Genomic DNA, 14267 nt, shown 5'->3' with positions numbered 1-14267 from the left:
TATAATTTCTTCTTCTCCTCCTCCAACTCCAGTATATCTGTCTATATTGTATTTGGGTCAGTGCAGCAGCAGTCGAAGTACTGTACTTTTTGTTCTGCTTAAAATGCTTTAGTTCCTGTTTGCAGTGGAAACTCCTGGAGCTTGTTAATCATCACTGTGTTCACTCTGAGACCTTCACAAAGTAAGCCTCTGTTTGGACGAACTGCAGCAGCAACAGTATAATCAACCAATCCAATTTTATTTGTAAAGCCCATATTCACAAACCACAACTTGCCAAATGACTTAACCAGGTGCAACATCCTCTGCCCTCGACAAAACATAACAGAAGCAGCTCATCTGCAGTTTATGACAGACAGGAAGACAATGAGACTGAGGTTTGCATGACAACTTCAGAGTATCATGTTGAACCATCAATGATGATAGTGTGGAGGATCACTGCAGAGTCATCACACAGCTTTATCATAATATGCTCCATCCATTAAAGTCATCAAGATAATCGAAGCTGCTTTTAGACATGCACTGAACTCCAGATAATCTCTTGACATTCTCCGGAGGGGCTGTATGTGAGAACACAGATGTCTGGGTTAAAAGTTTCGCCTGCCAGCCCCTTGCTAAAACTCTAATGTCTGAGTTAACTCCTATGAGAAAACTGCAGGAGATTCTCCAGAGGATTCATCGTGAACGAGAGCGCACGTTGATGACAGGCGAGGGATGCAAAACTAAAAAAAAGAAAAGAATGCAAATCTCAGGGGGAAAAAGAGGTGTCGCAGACATAGAGGACACCAACAAAGATGTCAAATTAGAAAGCAAATGAGATTCCAGAGTTTTTATCATCACTAATGACTAAACAGGGCCGAATAGTGAGATTTGCATAGTGTTGGTTTTAACGCTGTTGTCACATCTAAGCCACTCCTATGGCTGCCATAGTTCCTCCCACTTAGGATTCTGCTTGCTTGTGGTTTGGCCAAAACCAAAAAAGCTCAGAGTGTGGCAAGATGGTTTCTCACTCCAGAAATCCAGACGGTTAAATTGGCTGTTATGACAGTGAGGAGCTGCACAGTGCTTCACTATGTTCCTCTCACCACATTCACCAAAACTGAGTGAATTAGGTTTGTGTCATGTTGAATCTCTTTCCGACTTATTGGGCAATAAACAGCTCTGATTTTCTGTGTTAGTTGTCTCAATGAATATATATGTCACACTGGGATTTAGTGCATGTATTTTAAACTTCATCTGTTGCACATGACATGAATAATGTGGGCAGGTTAGCAGTGGTTGTGGTTTCACTTGCTCTCCAGTGAATGTATCACACTCCTCAGATTGGCTGTCCCTGAGCTGGAGTTTCTCTCTGCTTGATTAGATTTGAGATCTTGTCTGACTCTTTGCGTCTGTAATTATCCAGACCTTCATCTGTCAACGTTGTGCTGTTCTCAGGCTCCAAACGTGCTTATTCACATTATCGTTGATCAAGGAAATGATCCACTGCTGAAGTCTCTCTCTCTCACACTCTGAGCCCACAGCAATTAACTCCATAAAAATTGTATTTGCAATTTCACTGTTAGCTCATGTAATCATTCTGCGATCAATTACCTCCACCTCAGCTTTTCAAATCTCATTTCACTGATGGATGTCAGTCGCGTCTGAGAACAAAACTTTTCAACCAGAGTTTTTGAACAAGGCTTTTAAAAGATCCCTTCCTGTTGTTCTTCCAGTGCATGTGGTGGATAACGAAAAGCGGCAGATATGACCACACACATTGTATCTCTAGGTAATCTCATGTTATTCACACTGCAAGGAAATAATTTTTTGCTAAATTGCTCTGATCTTTAGGAAGGACTTTAATTTACAATTGGCCAGATCAGATGTGTGGGTTCAGACACTGCTTTTCAATATTTGCATGGGCTGCTACAATAACCATGTAGAGGTCAGTCACTAGAAGAGCAGAATCTGAATCAGCTTCATTTGCCATGTATGTGTACACATACAAGAATTGCGCTCAGTGTAATTACACAAACAGACATACAGTAAAAACAGACAACAATCTGAGCAATGGAGGATATAAACATTTTACTACTAGCTGCTGCTGTCTCTCTGGATTTGACATAAAGCAGCTGTAGCCCAAAACATCTAGCATCCATACATCAGAATATTATCTGTGGCACATGGTATTCTAATAAAGTAATACAGTGCAAAATAGAGTTTTTTGTACACAGGGTTAGTTTAAAGCTCTGTCTTTTTGGTGAATATCGTTCCACTGCAACTTAAAAAGACAGAAATCTTTATTAAACATCTTCATTATCATCTTCATTATTTATCATGGAACACAAAAATGTGGATTCTATCTTTCAGTAGCACATATTAAAATCAATTCAATGATCTCCCAATAGCCAGTATGAGCAGTAGAAATGATCACGACAACAGAAACAACTGATTTTGTACTTTGAGACACCAAACTGGTTGCATATAAAGATATTTAGTTACAGGCTATATGTTGCTGATACAACACAAAACCAATATTTTTATATGGAGTACAGGACTTATAGCACTGACTGTCACCTCATGTCAGTCAGTGCAACATATCATAAGACTAAATCATATCATATCTGGACCATGTCCACTTTAACATCTTGATCTCACATGCTAAATTATATATTTTGATTGGACTATATGAAGCCTGGAACCAAAGAGAAATGGTTGAATTCAATTTCTAGGTAGAAACATGTTGACATGAACCTGTAGTACTTTGCTTGTTTTACACTGGGCTGCTGTCAGTTTAATGAACAGCTGTGACCACCGCACAGGGCTCAGGTTATGTTTCCTTCTCGATGATGGGTTGACATGTCCACTGATCGCTGTCTGTACCAACACCATATAACATCATGCTCCTCAGGGCCTCGCCCCAAACCCACCGATGTGGTGGAAGCTCATCTGTGGGGTGGACAGGACGAGTAATTCACCTGCTCCTTGTCATTCCTCTCTTCCTCCTTCTCCCCCTCTTCCTTTGCCCCGGAGGATGCTGGATGTCTGATGTTGATGCTTGGATAACCCGCCTCTGACCTCCATGTTATTTTCACTGGATTACTTGAGTGTTGGCCATAGAGCCTTTGTCTGCTGTATTGTTGTTGTTGTTGTTGTTTGTTTATTTGTTCAGTTTTATTAGGTTGCATTAGATGAAGGAAAAGATAGATCAGATATGATTGGATTGGACAAGACTAGATTTAAATTAGACCTGAGCAGAGGTTTCCAAATAGGGGGAGACAGGCCCAAGGAGATACACTGGTTTTGGGGGGAATTTTTTTCCACTTTCCCTGAGTGAGAATCTAATGAAGCCTGTGGACGAAGTGTTTTGATTTATTTGATGTCACCTGAGGTTATATCAAAGAGCAATATTAGACTAACTCCTTTTTTGAGAGCTTATGGGATCAATAACATAATAATGTAAGATACTAAATTTAGGCGGGTGAGTGGGGAGGCCCACAGTCTCTAATAAAATAAATTCTACAGCTTTACCAGAACCAAGCTGAGTTCCCAAGCTGAGTATATAGACAGGGGGGCTTTACCCAAAGTTTTAGCACAAACCTAGCCCTGGAGAAATGATACAGTTTCTGCAGTGCCGAATAATCCTGAGATCACTGTGATCAGAATCCATCAGGGGGAGCTAACACCACCCCTCCTAGGCAGCAACAGGCTACATAGAGCAATATGGAAGTTGTTGTTTTCCATCTGGAGGACAGCTTCATGTATGTAGTTTATTGTTTATTTCTCTTCACAGCAGAGTACGCTTGATTAAAAACATAAAGCAGGAGCAGAAGCTTAGGCCTGCTGCTGTGCGGTGTCTCTGCAGGAGAAACCCATTAGTGCTGAGTAATGAGCCTCCTGCTAATACAGCTGCGGAATTATACTCTCTATCACAGGCTCAGTGAGCGTCTGGCATTTTTCAGTTTAATTAAATAGTCTCTAATCTGGTTGTAAGAGTACCTGAGGTTTCCATCGATAATGTCGCATGGATATGAAACCGGCGCTGGTTCGGAGCGGAGCTACTGTTTGATGAGAGGAAAGTTGTGGTTTCTGCCCCAAGAATAAATGATGCTGATTGATCCAGATTGATCTGCAGAAAGATATCGCGATAATAACTTAACATATTGACACAAAATGATTGCTAATCATTGTACAGTTTAATCAATAATGATGGACAAGTTTATCATGTGTTTCATACAGAAAGATATTCTGTCAGAAATGATGTCATGTAGTGGGGTGAAAACATTTCCCTTGAAATTGTTGTGAAGTAGAAGTACAAAGTAGTTTGAATGTAAAGTATGAGTACTTCAAACTTGTACATAAGTAGAATATTCTTGTTTCTCTACCACTGGAATATGTGGTTTCAATTGTGACCGTGCTTTGGCCATGACTGATTTGACATTAACAGATGAGACTGCACTATAAGATGAAGCATTGAAGGAAATTTAAGTCGGATACTGAATTTCCTGAACTGAAAGGAGTTTGAATATTATAGTCGTAGTGTGAGAGACAAATTTAATTGAAAGAGATGTCAGCATTTGTCGGCTTCAGTGCCAGCTTTCATATATATACGTTTGTTATTAGATATAACTTGAAAGCAGCTGAAATAAACAGTGTATAGTGGAAACCACACAGTTCTTATGAAGTTCAAGGTACAAGACCTGGGACCTAAAAGCGTGAAGTCCTTTTCAGACAGTAACTCAGACTTTCTACAGAGTGAAAAACGCAGCAGGGAGGGTTGGCACAGCATGCAGGAGGCAGGATGTCATGTATTCATTCTGCTGCTTAGATCATGTGTTTTAGTTTACAGCAAATCAACACCGGTGTCAGCTTGTATCACCAAAAGCTCTCTTGACATCTTTGTCTGCCCCTTCTTTGTGTATGACTCCGCTTTTTCGTTCAGATATTTGTAAACTTTTTGTATTACTTTTGCTTGTTAGAAACATCATCATTCTTATATGAGCTCATTCTGACATTATCCAGAGGGGACTGGGTGGTTTTCCGGTGTGTCCGTGGGTATGTGAATGCATCCCCGAGGAGGATATCAGAGGACATTTAGGCTGAAAACACGGTGTCAATGACGCCGTTTCGAGTCGAATATGAATGTCGGAAATCAAACACCCCTCTATCGGCATTGATGTGAGGAGATAATGAGTGAATCTACATTTTTGGGTGAACTATCCCTTTAAAAGTGTCATTGACTAGAATAGAATAGAATCATTGTCATTGCACAGTGTACAACAGAATTTAGCAGCAATCCTTAAGGTACATAGTATAAATAGAAAAAATAAGAAAAAACAACAATAAGAGGAAACAGCATAAACAGGTAAAAAAGGTGAAATAAAAAAATAGTGGTGTGAGGTAGAATTTAAATATGAAAAACAGTCCGGTAAATCTGTATTTGTACATGTAGTGAAATATACTCCATGTAAAAGAAATATTAAACAAAGTTCCGTTCTCTTATGGCTGTGGGGTAAAATCAGTTTTTCAGTCTGTTTGTCAGGTCTGCCAGAGGGCAGCAGGTCAAACAGATGATGTATATTAAAATGCAATCACTGAAAGAATCATCTCAACCAAAGGTTTAGAAAACAAATCAACGTTTCTTTTTTACTAATTAGCTCAAACAAGATTGTTTTATTTATTTTGGGGATTCACTGTTACCTTAAATTACTATATAAACCATTAAATTATTAATTTATCATGTGTTCCCATACAGTCCACGTCTTTTCCCCATAAATGGCGGTGTTTTGCGAATACAGAAGAAGAAGAAAAAGAAGAAGAAAAAGAAGAAGAAGAAGACGAAGAAGAAGAAGAAGACGAAGACGAAGAAGAAGAAGAAGAAGAAGAAGAAGAAGAAACCTCGCGCATGCGCAGTGCAGCAACAGTCAATTCGAAACCAAGCGGGGGAAACCACTTCGTGCAGCTGTAAGTTTCTCACTTTTATTGACTGCATTGTTTACCTCGACACAATGACACATCCCATGGTTCGTGTTTTGGCTCGCGCAGGCTTCCTTGTCCCCCCATAACCATGCTCTCTTCCTCCACTGGCGACCCTGGGAGAAAGTTTAAATATTAGTTTGAAAGGGTTTGGAAGCGGAGTTTGGTTGAACAGCCTGTTATACAGCAACACAGAACATCGTCTGCTCGCTGTGCATCGTTCTCTTGATTCAGTCGCTCACTCCACCCTCGTGTTTGGTCGGTTTAACGTGTTCACCTGTCGTCGGTGTTACTGCGGGACACAGTGGATGAACCGGAGAATAGCTAAGCCCCTCTCCCTGGTACCTCAGTGTTTGCTAAAGTTGGCTAGCAGGCTAACAAGCTAACAGGGAAGCTGCTGCAGACAACTGAAGTAAAGTAAAACGAAGTTATCAGTACATGTACAGAAGGAAATGAAGACCTACAGGTTGCTGTTGTCGCTGCTCATTGATATTTACTGCAGGAGCTGATGCATGTTTTCGAAATCAAGCTGCACAGTGTCAGAGATTCAGTGTTCTATGCCAATTCTGCACTGGCTTGCAACACTTGTATTGGCTATAGTATGTTGCTGCCAGATCCTACTCGCCACCAGCCCTTTTAGTGTAAAATGTACTTTAAATATACCCTGTCTGGTGCTTTGTTGCTGAGATCACGTAAACAGACTGATGACACTGACATAGTTATCCACAGGGGAACTGTGGCTAGTTCTCCACGAGCCTTGGAACAGTGTACCCTTCAGAGACCTTAAAAACTGTGCAGGTGCACTGAGGAGAACTGAGGCTCTTTTTATTTAGATACAGCACTTTGATGAAATATAATGATAAATAAAGACAGTGCATTATTTGATTGCTATATAATATCTCTTCTCCCAGGAAGTCCTAGTCAAGATGAGAAGCAATGAAGGAAAACAATACTTTCAAATACAATTAAATAATCTCTCTCTTACACACACACATTGACAGTAGATACTTCTATAGAGTCTGACATGCTAAAAAACCCTTCAAACACTTTTTGAGAAAGTCCGGACCTGGAGGTCATGTCTGAAAACAGCAATATAGAGCGTGGAAGTGAGCTCTGATCACAAGGCAGGAGACACATGTTAGGTGTGAACAGACAAACTGACATCTGTTCACTTGTGAGCAGATTTTACACACACACGCACACACACACACACACACACACGGCCATAAGAATATATAATTAATGTCACAAATTTATGATAGGAAATATACAGTGCATGTTAAAAGCCATGACATTGTTCTATAAAACCAGATTTATTTATTTTTTAAATGCCAAGAGAGGATAATGACTGATTTCAAGTGAAGCATGTCAAGTATTTGTTTTGAAAGCATCCTTACTTAAATTGTATCACATAGGAGTGTGAGCTGCCTACATTGACTGGTTCCTCATTGTAATGTGAGGGTATAATCTTCCCGTGATATCCTGTCAGTGAAAAGTGGCATGTGTCAGAGCACAAGTGACATGTGTTACCCAGCTGTACCAACAGAGAGCAGTGGCCTGAATGATACTGACACACTCTGATGATGACATTTTATTATGCCAAATGACAGTGGAACAGCAGAGACATACCTCCAGTTAAAGTGACATATGATATGCCATCATCAGCTTTTAAGATTATGCCATCACTTGCCCAGAATTTGCAATACCGCTGGCTGTCAGCCCGGATGGCAGGACATTAAAACTTTGCCAGCTGGTCTGGTCATTCTCCTCTGACCTGTCTCATCAACCACACCTTTCTGTCCACATAACGGCTGCTCTGATGGTATTTTTGTTTCTGGCATCATTTCTGAGTAAACTCTAGAGACTGGTTTGACTGAAAATCCCTGGAGATGAGCAGTTTTAGAAATACTCGTTAAACGCAAATGTCTTTACCCTGCTAATAATGTTCTAATATTGTACTGGCATCACCGATTCTGTCTCGTTCACTGAGTCACTCAGGTCACATTTTTCCTGATTCGGCATTGCCTGGAGCTCCTGAGCTGTATCTGTCTGATGTTATGCTTTGCACTGCTGTCACATGATTGCCTGATTGGATTTATTCCACTTCCTTTATTGTGATTGTTTTAGAAAAAACAGAAACAGAAGCCTGTGTTACAAACTGGAATTGTGCAGTTTTAAATGTTACCCTAATAGCCCTTGATGAAGTTTACCAAGGTGTTCATATCGTTTCCCCCTAGGGTTAGGCTAATGACTTTAATATGCCATAATGTAGTGTAGAACAGCTCGTTGTAGCTTTCGGTTGCTGTATAATTTGCTTACTCTGCAATCTCAAAGCCAATCGACTATCGTCAGACGATGAATAAGCCTCTGGGGGCAACGGCCAATATATTGAGGCTTTCGGTGGAGATGGCAGATATCTGGGCCAAGACACCATCTTCTGTTCATTGCACACTGTTTACAGTCCTACTAGTTTATTTTATCACATATTTCGAATGGTTCTCCACACAAAACACAAACAGTGATACTTTTTGTAGATGTTTTATGTTCACACAACATTTTGTCTAATCTCTTCTAACAGTTATCTACATATGAGATGCAGAAAAATTCAAAAGCTGATATCTGATGCATTTCGGTCAATTTGTTCTGCCTCTTTTGCTCTCCAGATGGACTGTTAACCTGCGGGCAACAAGAGCCTGCTCTAATGTGATTGGTTAAACTAACGAAACAAACCTAAACGATTGTCCCTCGAAAATGCAATGTTTCACATATTGACATATCCAATTCAGCACACATCGCTCAACTCTACTTTCTCCTGCCATTCATTGCAGATTAGGAGAAAGTAGATTGGTTTATTTGTAATCTAGATAGTTGTACACTGATGTCAGGATCTGTCTGATTCAGCTCAGCAGTCTATTAATCAATCACTGACTTTGTACAATGTCTTTAGGAGACCGGGTGCATCAGGGCAGTGAGACAGAGAGAGTTACATTATGTTAAGAATTAGTCTTAGGCCCTGTTCAGACCTGGCATCAATATTCAATCGCAGACACATTGAGGACACATTTATAGTTGCAGTCTGTAGAATTTAGTGACAGAAAGTGGTGAAGTTGCATGTTGCAGCTGAATACCCCTCGACTCATCCTCCCCTTCCAAACATGAAAGAGAACCTTTGGTAACCTTCAGTATTCATAAAAACTCAAAGGGTGTTTAGTTTGTTCAGTCTGGGCTACTACAAGAAACATGGTGGCCTTCATAGAGAGGACCCCCCATGATGTAAATATAAAGTATTTCAATATAAAGGGCCCATTCTAGGGTAAATAAAAAAACTAGTTGTGTAATTTAGATGAAACACACTCGTGAAAACAATCAGAAGGGCTGCTTACATAACAGACATCCTCTGGCCCATTCAAGTTTCATAATTGAAAATGTTTTTACACTAGTTTTACACAGTCTTAATTGCTCACACTCTCAAACACATTGTCAGTGGACAGTCATTGTCAGGGAATGTGTCACAATACTACTACTATTTTTAATCCCTTTAATATTGTCAGTGACCCTAGTTATGCTTCACAGATGGTTGGCCTGAGGGGTCTGAAGTTTTCTGCAGAACTGCTCTAAAGACTAGATGTTTAATGTTTTGTGTTAGTTGTCATCCTGTCTGCATTCGGAGGATAATGGGCTTCTTGATGTGACCTAGACTGCTCTCTGTTCCCTCCCATTTAAAGTTTCAGTGTGTAGAATTTAGTGACACCTAGTGGTGAAGTTGCATGTCTTGGCTGAATATTCACTCTAAAAGTGTAACATTTTGTTTGGAGCAAATTACGTCTTTCATTCTATGGTGCTGTAAAACGCGAGCGTCATTCAGTTCCGTGAGAGTGAACAACCACAAGCAGTCACTCGGAATACATTTTAGTACCAGATTTAAACAGACTTATGTTGTGCAATAGTAGGTAGACTGGATGTTGGCTAATTTTCAATAATCATAAAATATGATTATTAAAATAAATAAAATTATTTAATTAAAATAATAAAATAATTAATTAAAGATGATAGAGTTATCAATTAAGAATAATGAAATAATTAATGAAAAACAATAAAATTATCAATTAAGAATAATAAAAGTTATAATTATAATTCATCAAAGACGGGGCACCACCCTATTATCAGGGACCAACAATCAGTCAATAAAGATCAGTCTCATAATCTGAAAAGTTCAATTAGAAATCTCAATATTTCCTATTAATGATTATATAATGAACAGTGAAGGTTTTAAGTTCGAGCACAGGCAGTCATAATCCAGCTGTATTCACATATATATATATGCACAAAGAATCACAAAAATACCGGTACTTTAAATATAAAAGGGGATTTATTTAAGATAATGACATCACTGTAACTCAATGACTATTATCACAGCAAACCCACTATATCAAAGATAAAACACCACAAGCATCTATTACAATCGTAACACATATGTAATGCCTCCAATGTGTCTACCCGGAGGCGAGTATGTGTGTGTGCGTGTGTGTCTGTGTGTGTGTGGGTGGGTGTGTGTGTGTATATGTACGGGGAAGATGGAGACAAGATGGCGTCTAAAGCCGTGGTGTCGGGTTACGAAATCAAAAATGGCGTACAAGTTACACGTGGTGTCGGGTTACGAAATCCAAAATGGCGTACAAATTACACGTGGTGTCGGGTTACAAAATGGCGGTGCACCATGTGGTTTGACCACAAGGGAATGGTGGACAAAGGTTACTTGATCTATCTCGTGGTTCAAAGCGCCGAATGGCGTCGAGATGCGATCGCACTATCTAGATTCTAGAATGTATATAAGACGTGAAGTGCGGGGATGCAGTTCGGACGTGCGTGCAGGCGGATTTAGGAGAGAAGAGAGAGAGGAAGGAAAAGTTATACACTAATTTATCAGAGGAGATCTCAAACACCGCCAGAGACAGCTTTGCGGGGACTCTACCACTCGGTACCCAAGCGAACGAACTAAGATCCGTTCCGCTGTGTACCGATCTTTTAATAGGTTAGAATCTCCGTAAAGTCGGTCTGACGGTAACACAACGCGGTGACGTAGCCGGAAATGCCGAATACGTCACGACGCGCGGGCACAGTGTGGATAAAAGTAGACACAGCGGTCTCACACAAATGTACGCTCAAATAGTAACACACTAATAATTAAACTAGTCTCTGCCCAGACATAAGCCTCTTACTTGTCGATGTTCCGCGGTTGGTTCGTGCGCGAGCGGCGCGTTCCGGGAAGACGAGTGGATTTGGTTCGTGGCCGTCGGAAACAGTGATCAGCTGCTTCGTGTGATGGCAGCGGGGCAAAGCTGCGGCCGGAAAGTGGAGAGAAATCGGTCTCGTTCTCCGTGGCGAAAAGTCTCAATGCCTTGGCGAATATAAACTTGCTCTTCTGCAGGGATGAATAGCGGCGGAGCAGCTATGATTTGTGGGAGCGGAGGAAAAGTCTGTGGATAACTCGGCCGGCGAGTATTCGACTTTTGCTGCGGTCCTTTCAGAGTAAAGTTCAAGTGAAAAATTAAAAGAGGTTGACTGAACTTAAAGGAGAAAAAAAATATAAAAACTACAAACGTTTGTGGTTGCTCCCTTAAGTGTCTGGATCATCTGGAGGGAACCTGGAGAGGTTCTGGTCCTATCTTCAGTGCACGGGGAATGAGCACTGATTTGGGGGAGCTCTCTGTATTTATTACCTGCGAAGTGTCCGGCCTCCCTCCTGGAGAGGGCCGGGGGTCTTGTTGGCTCTCGGCCAATAGAAGGCCCAAGTTGACCTCAGGCCCCGGTCAAGACAACATGGCTGCTCTGTCAAAACCCTGGAGGTTTGTCTCCTGGCAGAGAGCAAAACTCTAGACAGGCTTTGAAAAGCACACGCGGGCCTCGTTTACGATCCTTTGTCTAAGCTCGATCCCCAACACTTACTTAACACTGTCCATTTGTGATTGGATCTCTTTGGACATGTATTAATACCAGGTCTGAACAGGGCCATTGAGACACATTCTAATACTAGGTGCAAACTATCTGATCTGTCGAGATAGACGTTAATGGTATGAACAGGGCCTTTGTCTTGGTTGGCCGACTGGTCAGCTCCTGGATTCCCCTCTCATGCTCATTCTGTGTTGACCTGTGGACGAATATTCATGAACTCTAAGAAGTTTACTCATCCTGTCTCCACTCGCATGTGAGAGTTAAAAGTCGAGTGCGCCCTCCTGCCTTTGAAGTGGTGGCAGCTGACTGTGGGATGGATTACACAATGCACGACCCAGGCGACCTCCTGCTGAACATCTGTATGAGGGAGTGAGCACACTGGACTTTCATCTGGCTGTGGCATAGTGATATTTCTCAGCTTTGACCCTGCTGCATAACAGATTGCCTGCCCCTTTTTCATCTTGTGTATTTGAACTTTTTTTTTTGCTTGGAGTGGTAAAAGAGAATTTAGTCTGAAAGCAAATTGACACTGTTCATACTGACTTTAAGTATTAGTCAGTTAAACTTAATATTATTTGTTATGTATGCCAGATTTGTTTAGTCTTGAGATGTGATGAAGCTGTGGCTGCTTCCTCAGCAGGTAGCAACCCCCCACCATGAGCTAATGCCTGGATGTTGTAAACCAGTAAGTAAGAAAGTATAGGAAAGATTACATCTCGTAAAGCAGCATGGTTTGCAGGTATTGTGATTTAGAAAATGAGAACGAGGTATATTACCACTTTACTGAAGCATTAAATAATGGATAGATTTATTAAGAAAGTTTTCATTTAGATATTTTACACAGTAGTTTTATGCCTCCGTGCAAGTGAAAGCCAGTGGCCGGAGGCATGTCTACAATTCAATTCACTTTTATTTGTATAGCGCCAAATTATTATATATATTATATCGAGGCACTTTACATAGAAGGTCAAGACCTTTTTAAAAATTAAAAAAAAAAATTTAATAAACTGTTCTCACAAAGAGCAGCACCTTGGCGAGGAAAAAAACTCCCTCTTTGACTGGAAGAAACCTCGAGCAGAGTCAATGTGGGCGGTTTACAGCACCCTGACACCGTCATCAGCTCTTATCCCACGAACTCTCGTGCATGGCACCCCTTTTTCACCGGGAGATATTTGTACCCTAACCCTCTTTTTGTCTTTTTTCATTTTTGCGTCTGTCATGTGTTAGAAGTGTCATCAACCCTCTGTCTCCAGATCTATCTTTTTTGGTTTTTCTTTTGGTTCTGCTTCTGTTGAGCTGCTCCCTTAATAGAGACAAAGATAATGCCAATGTGGAGCTCGGGTGTCGGCTGAACAAGCAGAGTGGAAATTGGTGATTTTGACACAGTCTCAGTTTGTCAGAGAAGAAAAACAAAAACGGACAAAAAAAAGCCCATGTGCCAGCAACTTCACTTGGCCATCACTCTGTTTGACATGTTCGTTTCTCCATCCGCCTTGCTCCATCCTGATTGGCTGAGGTTTGGCAGCATGGATTAATTCATGTCTTGCATACAAAGAATACCTGTAAAAAACGTTTAATGTATAGATTCAAAAGTCTTTATTGTAATTCCTCTGCTGCATACAACATCACAACAGTGATGGCATTCCCTGGGAGTTAGAGAATGTTATACAAATATTAGGAAACTAAAGTGAAATCATAAAGTAAAGTATATTTGAGTGATTGCATGATGTGGGTGTCAACTGGACATTGGCATGCCATAAATAGTTATGTTTGAACCTTGGTCCAGTGTGTGAAAACTCCCTGAGTGTAGCTAAATCATCAGTGTGCTGTCCATCGTGTTGTTGTGATAAACAGCTGACTGTTGTGCTGTTCCTCTATATACAGCTGTGATATTTGTATTAATTGAACTTGTGTCAGCTTCTTCTTATCAGTTGCTGCGGGTGAAATAAGGTTCATGTTTCTCATCCCTCTGGGAGGATTTGTCTGATTCCCGCTGCCGAGGAAACTCCTGCAGTCTGCATGAAAATAAAAACCTTTCAGATCTTTGTTTTCAAGCCGCGGGTCAGGAGATAAGACGCGGATAAAAACATATCTCTCCAGCACAGACAGTGCTTATTATTGTACGTCCTCCAGTACTTCTGAAATGCAGAATATTTAAAGTCCCTTCCGATGATGAATCAGATGAAACAACGTGGAAATCAGTATCATGTGTTCATTCTGGTTCACAATTAATGGAGCTGCAACAAGACACCATCACAGTTAGAAATTGAATTTGCTGTCACCACTTCAGCAATACGATAAAACAGGATCAGCTAAAAAATGCGTATGTGAGTTAGATTTTTGTTTTCAGAAGAGAAACT

At 40.7% G+C, this 14267-nt stretch overlaps 1 protein-coding gene across 2 annotated transcripts in view; it reads left to right on the top strand.

Annotated features, from left to right (window-relative positions):
• The first annotated feature begins 5824 nt into the window (after window positions 1-5824).
• The window catches only part of pot1 (protection of telomeres 1 homolog), an 82649-nt gene continuing 74206 nt past the window's right edge, over window positions 5825-14267 (top strand). For both annotated transcript variants that reach the window (XM_034588798.1, XM_034588797.1), the window contains exon 1: window positions 5825-5943. The gene's annotated coding sequence lies outside the window, so the exon portion shown is untranslated. The remainder of the gene's footprint in view (window positions 5944-14267) is intronic.

Source organism: Hippoglossus hippoglossus, chromosome 6 (genome assembly GCF_009819705.1).
Source record: "Hippoglossus hippoglossus isolate fHipHip1 chromosome 6, fHipHip1.pri, whole genome shotgun sequence".
Lineage (NCBI taxonomy): Eukaryota > Metazoa > Chordata > Actinopteri > Pleuronectiformes > Pleuronectidae > Hippoglossus > Hippoglossus hippoglossus.
Note: the sequence above shows the minus strand (reverse complement) of the source record. Positions and strands in the feature narration are given on the sequence as shown.